Genomic DNA, 6,640 nt, shown 5'->3' with positions numbered 1-6,640 from the left:
TAGGGTCAAATAGTATTCTGGTTTGTTCACTGTGTACTCTGTTTAGGGTCAAATAGTATTCTAGTTTGTTCACTGTGTACTCTGTTTAGGGTCAAATAGTATTCTAGTTTGTTCACTGTGTACTCTGTTTAGGGCCAAATAGTGTTCTAGTTTGTTCACTGTGTACTCTGTTTAGGGCCAAATAGTGTTCTAGTTTGTTCACTGTGTACTCTGTTTAGGGTCAAATAGTATTCTAGTTTGTTCACTGTGTACTCTGTTTAGGGTCAAATAGTATTCTAGTTTGTTCACTGTGTACTATCTGTTTAGGGCCAAATAGTATTCTAGTTTGTTCACTGTGTACTCTGTTTAGGGTCAAATAGTATTCTAGTTTGTTCACTGTGTACTCTGTTTAGGGTCAAATAGTGTTCTAGTTTGTTCACTGTGTACTCTGTTTAGGGTCAAATAGTGTTCTGGTTTGTTCACTGTGTACTCTGTTTAGGGTCAAATAGTATTCTAGTTTGTTCACTGTGTACTATCTGTTTAGGGTCAAATAGTATTCTAGTTTGTTCACTGTGTACTCTGTTTAGGGTCAAATAGTGTTCTAGTTTGTTCACTGTGTACTCTGTTTAGGGTCAAATAGTATTCTAGTTTGTTCACTGTGTACTCTGTTTAGGGTCAAATAGTATTCTAGTTTGTTCACTGTGTACTCTGTTTAGGGCCAAATAGTGTTCTAGTTTGTTCACTGTGTACTCTGTTTAGGGTCAAATAGTGTTCTAGTTTGTTCACTGTGTACTCTGTTTAGGGTCAAATAGTATTCTAGTTTGTTCACTGTGTACTCTGTTTAGGGTCAAATAGTATTCTGGTTTGTTCACTGTGTACTCTGTTTAGGGCCAAATAGTATTCTAGTTTGTTCACTGTGTACTCTGTTTAGGGTCAAATAGTGTTCTAGTTTGTTCACTGTGTACTCTGTTTAGGGTCAAATAGTATTCTAGTTTGTTCACTGTGTACTCTGTTTAGGGTCAAATAGTATTCTAGTTTGTTCACTGTGTACTCTGTTTAGGGTCAAATAGTATTCTAGTTTGTTCACTGTGTACTCTGTTTAGGGTCAAATAGTGTTCTAGTTTGTTCACTGTGTACTCTGTTTAGGGTCAAATAGTATTCTAGTTTGTTCACTGTGTACTCTGTTTAGGGTCAAATAGTGTTCTGGTTTGTTCACTGTGTACTCTGTTTAGGGTCAAATAGTGTTCTAGTTTGTTCACTGTGTACTCTGTTTAGGGTCAAATAGTATTCTAGTTTGTTCACTGTGTACTCTGTTTAGGGTCAAATAGTGTTCTAGTTTGTTCACTGTGTACTCTGTTTAGGGTCAAATAGTGTTCTAGTTTGTTCACTGTGTACTCTGTTTAGGGTCAAATAGTATTCTAGTTTGTTCACTGGTTCTGTTTAGGGTCAAATAGTGTTCTGGTTTGTTCACTGGTTCTGTTTAGGGTCAAATAGTGTTCTGGTTTGTTCACTGTGTACTCTGTTTAGGGTCAAATAGTATTCTGGTTTGTTCACTGTGTACTCTGTTTAGGGTCAAATAGTGTTCTGGTTTGTTCACTGTGTACTCTGTTTAGGGTCAAATAGTATTCTGGTTTGTTCACTGTGTACTCTGTTTAGTGCCAAATAGTGTTCTGGTTTGTTCACTGGTTCTGTTTAGGGCCAAATAGTGTTCTGGTTTGTTCACTGTGTACTCTGTTTAGGGCCAAATAGTGTTCTGGTTTGTTCACTGTGTACTCTGTTTAGGGCCAAATAGTGTTCTGGTTTGTTCACTGTGTACTCTGTTTAGGGTCAAATAGTATTCTAGTTTGTTCACTGTGTACTCTGTTTAGGGTCAAATAGTATTCTGGTTTGTTCACTGTGTACTCTGTTTAGGGCCAAATAGTGTTCTGGTTTGTTCACTGGTTCTGTTTAGGGCCAAATAGTGTTCTGGTTTGTTCACTGTGTACTCTGTTTAGGGTCAAATAGTATTCTGGTTTGTTCACTGTGTACTCTGTTTAGGGCCAAATAGTGTTCTGGTTTGTTCACTGGTTCTGTTTAGGGCCAAATAGTGTTCTGGTTTGTTCACTGTGTACTCTGTTTAGGGTCAAATAGTAATCTAGTTTGTTCACTGTGTACTCTGTTTAGGGTCAAATAGTATTCTAGTTTGTTCACTGTGTACTCTGTTTAGGGTCAAATAGTATTCTGGTTTGTTCACTGGTTCTGTTTAGGGTCAAATAGTGTTCTGGTTTGTTCACTGGTTCTGTTTAGGGTCAAATAGTGTTCTGGTTTGTTCACTGTGTACTCTGTTTAGGGTCAAATAGTATTCTGGTTTGTTCACTGTGTACTCTGTTTAGGGTCAAATAGTGTTCTGGTTTGTTCACTGTGTACTCTGTTTAGGGTCAAATAGTATTCTGGTTTGTTCACTGTGTACTCTGTTTAGTGCCAAATAGTGTTCTGGTTTGTTCACTGGTTCTGTTTAGGGCCAAATAGTGTTCTGGTTTGTTCACTGTGTACTCTGTTTAGGGCCAAATAGTGTTCTGGTTTGTTCACTGTGTACTCTGTTTAGGGCCAAATAGTGTTCTGGTTTGTTCACTGTGTACTCTGTTTAGGGTCAAATAGTATTCTAGTTTGTTCACTGTGTACTCTGTTTAGGGTCAAATAGTATTCTGGTTTGTTCACTGTGTACTCTGTTTAGGGCCAAATAGTGTTCTGGTTTGTTCACTGGTTCTGTTTAGGGCCAAATAGTGTTCTGGTTTGTTCACTGTGTACTCTGTTTAGGGTCAAATAGTATTCTGGTTTGTTCACTGTGTACTCTGTTTAGGGCCAAATAGTGTTCTGGTTTGTTCACTGGTTCTGTTTAGGGCCAAATAGTGTTCTGGTTTGTTCACTGTGTACTCTGTTTAGGGTCAAATAGTAATCTAGTTTGTTCACTGTGTACTCTGTTTAGGGTCAAATAGTATTCTAGTTTGTTCACTGTGTACTCTGTTTAGGGTCAAATAGTATTCTAGTTTGTTCACTGTGTACTCTGTTTAGGGCCAAATAGTAATCTAGTTTGTTCACTGTGTACTCTGTTTAGGTCAAATAGTATTCTAGTTTGTTCACTGTGTACTCTGTTTAGGGTCAAATAGTATTCTAGTTTGTTCACTGTGTACTCTGTTTAGGGCCAAATAGTATTCTAGTTTGTTCACTGTGTACTCTGTTTAGGGCCAAATAGTAATCTAGTTTGTTCACTGTGTACTCTGTTTAGGGCCAAATAGTATTCTAGTTTGTTCACTGTGTACTCTGTTTAGGTTAAATAGTATTCTGGTTTGTTCACTGTGTACTCTGTTTAGGGCCAAATAGTATTCTAGTTTGTTCACTGTGTACTATCTGTTTATGTCACGTTCTGACCTTTATTTCCTTTGTTTGTCATTATTTAGTCTGGTCAGGGCGTGAGTTGGGTGGGCAGTCTATGTTTGATTTTCTATGATTTGGGATTTCTATGTTTCGGCCTAGTATGGTTCTCAATCAGAGGCAGGTGTCATTGGTTGTCTCTGATTGAGAATCATACTTAGGTAGCCTGGGTTGCACTGTTTGTTTGTGTGTGATTGTCTATGTTAGTGGCTTGTGTCAGCGCAGGTCATTTGTAGCTTCACGGTCGTTTTTGTTACTCTTTTGTGTAGTGTTGCAGTGTTCATTGTTCTCTTTATTAAAATACACTATGAACACACACCACGCCGCATATTGGTCCTCTGATCCTTCTCGCCTCTCCTCTTCAGATGAAGAGGAGGAAGACCGTGACAGTTTAGGGCCAAATAGTATTCTAGTTTGTTCACTGTGTACTCTGTTTAGGGCCAAATAGTAATCTAGTTTGTTCACTGTGTACTCTGTTTAGGGCCAAATAGTAATCTAGTTTGTTCACTGTGTACTCTGTTTAGGGCCAAATAGTAATCTAGTTTGTTCACTGTGTACTCTGTTTAGGGCCAAATAGTAATCTAGTTTGTTCACTGTGTACTCTGTTTAGGGCCAAATAGTTATCTAGTTTGTTCACTGTGTACTCTGTTTAGGGCCAAATAGTATTCTAGTTTGTTCACTGTGTACGCTGTTTAGGGCCAAATGGCATTCCAATTCGCTCAGTTTTTTGGGGGGGTTGATTTTATTCAGAGTGTCAAATAGTTATGTTTTTGCTTTCTTGTAATTTGGTTTGGTCTAATTGTGTTGCTGTCCTGGGGATCTGTTTGTGAACAGAGCTCCAGAACCAGCAGGCTGAGGGCCCTCCAGGTTCATCTCTCTGTAGGTGAGGGCCCTGAATCTTCTCCAGGTTCATCTCTCTGAAGGTGAGGGCTCTGAGGGGTCTCTTCTCTAGGTTAATCTCTCTGTAGGTGAGGGCTCTGAGGGGTCTCTTCTCTAGGTTAATCTCTGTAGGTGAGGGCTTTGACTCTTCTCTAGGTTAATCTCTGTAGGTGAGGGCTTTGACTCTTCTCTAGGTTAATCTCTGTAGGTGAGGGCTTTGACTCTTCTCTGGGTTCATCTCTCTGTAGGTGAGGGCTTTGACTCTTCTCTAGGTTCATCTCTCTGTAGGTGAGGGGCTTTGACTCTTCTCTAGGTTAATCTCTCTGTAGGTGAGGGCTCTGACTCTTCTCTAGGTTCATCTCTCTGTAGGTGAGGGCTTTGACTCTTCTCTAGGTTAATCTCTCTGTAGGTGAGGGCTCTGACTCTTCTCTAGGTTCATCTCTCTGTAGGTGAGGGCTTTGACTCTTCTCTAGGTTCATCTCTCTGTAGGTGAGGGCTTTGACTCTTCTCTAGGTTCATCTCTCTGTAGGTGAGGGCTTTGACTCTTCTCTAGGTTCATCTCTCTGTAGGTGAGGGCTTTGACTCTTCTCTAGGTTCATCTCTCTGTAGGTGAGGGCTTTGACTCTTCTGTAGGTTAATCTCTCTGTAGGTGAGGGCTCTGACTCTTCTCTAGGTTCATCTCTCTGTAGGTGAGGGCTTTGACTCTTCTCTAGGTTAATCTCTCTGTAGGTGAGGGCTCTGACTCTTCTCTAGGTTCATCTCTCTGTAGGTGAGGGCTTTGACTCTTCTCTAGGTTCATCTCTCTGTAGGTGAGGGCTTTGACTCTTCTCTAGGTTCATCTCTCTGTAGGTGAGGGCTTTGACTCTTCTCTAGGTTCATCTCTCTGTAGGTGAGGGCTTTGACTCTTCTCTAGGTTCATCTCTCTGTATGTGAGGGCCCTGACTCTTCTCTAGGTTCATCTCTGTAGGTGAGGGCTCTGACTCTTCTCTAGGTTCATCTCTCTGTAGGTGAGGGCTCTGACTCTTCTCTAGGTTCATCTCTCTGTAGGTGAGGGCTTTGACTCTTCTCTAGGTTCATCTCTCTGTAGGTGAGGGCTTTGACTCTTCTCTAGGTTCATCTCTCTGTAGGTGAGGGCTTTGACTCTTCTCTAGGTTCATCTCTCTGTAGGTGAGGGCCCTGACTCTTCTTTAGGTTAATCTCTGTAGGTGAGGGCTCTGACTCTTCTCTAGGTTCATCTCTCTGTAGGTGAGGGCTCTGACTCTTCTCCAGGCTCATCTCTCTGTAGGTGAGGGCTCTGACTCTTCTTTCTCTAGGTTCATCTCTCTGTAGGTGAGGGCTCTGACTCTTCTCTAGGTTCATCTCTCTGTAGGTGAGGACTCTGACTCTTATCCAGGTTCATCTCTCTGTAGGTGAGGACTCTGACTCTCCTCCAGGTTCATCTCTCTAGGCGAGGCCTCTGAGGGGTCTCTTATCTAGGTTAATCTATCTGTAGGTGAGGGCTCTGAGGGGTCTCTTCTCTAGGTTAATCTCTCTGTAGGTGAGGGCTGTGACTCTTCTCTAGGTTCATCTCTCTGTAGGAGAGGGCTCTGACTCTTCTCCATGTTAATATCTCCGTAGGTGAGGGCTCTCACTCTTCTCTAGGTTAATCTCTCTGTAGGTGAGGGCTCTGACTCTTCTCTATGTTCATCTCTCTGTAGGTGAGGGCTTTGACTCTTCTCTAGGTTCATCTCTCTGTAGGTGAGGGCCCTGACTCTTCTCTAGGTTCATCTCTCTGTAGGTGAGGGCTCTGACTCTTCTCTAAGTTCATCTCTCTGTAGGTGAGGGCTCTGACTCTTCTCTAGGTTCATCTCTCTGTAGGTGAGGGCTCTGACTCTTCTCTAGGTTCATCTCTCTGTAGGTGAGGGCTCTGACTCTTCTCTAGGTTCATCTCTGTAGGTGAGGGCTCTGACTCTTCTCTAGGTTCATCTCTCTGTAGGTGAGGGCGCTGACTCTTCTCTAGGTTCATCTCTCTGTAGGTGAGGGCTCTGACTCTTCTCTAGGTTCATCTCTCTGTAGGTGAGGGCTTTGACTCTTCTCTAGGTTCATCTCTCTGTGGGTGAGGGCTCTGACACTTCTCTAGGTTCATCTCTCGGTAGGTGAGGGCTCTGACTCTTCTCTAGGTTCATCTCTCTGTAGGTGAGGGCCCTGACTCTTCTCTAGGTTCATCTCTCTGTAGGTGAGGGCTCTGACTCTTCTCTAGGTTCATCTCTCTGTAGGTGAGGGCTCTGACTCTTCTCTAGGTTCATCTCTCTGTAGGTGAGGGCTCGGACTCTTCTCTAGGTTCATCTCTCTGTAGGTGAGGGCTCTGACTCTTCTCTAGGTTCATCTCTCT

The sequence above is a fragment of the Oncorhynchus keta genome, chromosome 5, assembly GCF_023373465.1.
Source record: "Oncorhynchus keta strain PuntledgeMale-10-30-2019 chromosome 5, Oket_V2, whole genome shotgun sequence".
Lineage (NCBI taxonomy): Eukaryota > Metazoa > Chordata > Actinopteri > Salmoniformes > Salmonidae > Oncorhynchus > Oncorhynchus keta.
This window is presented reverse-complemented; position numbering follows the sequence as displayed.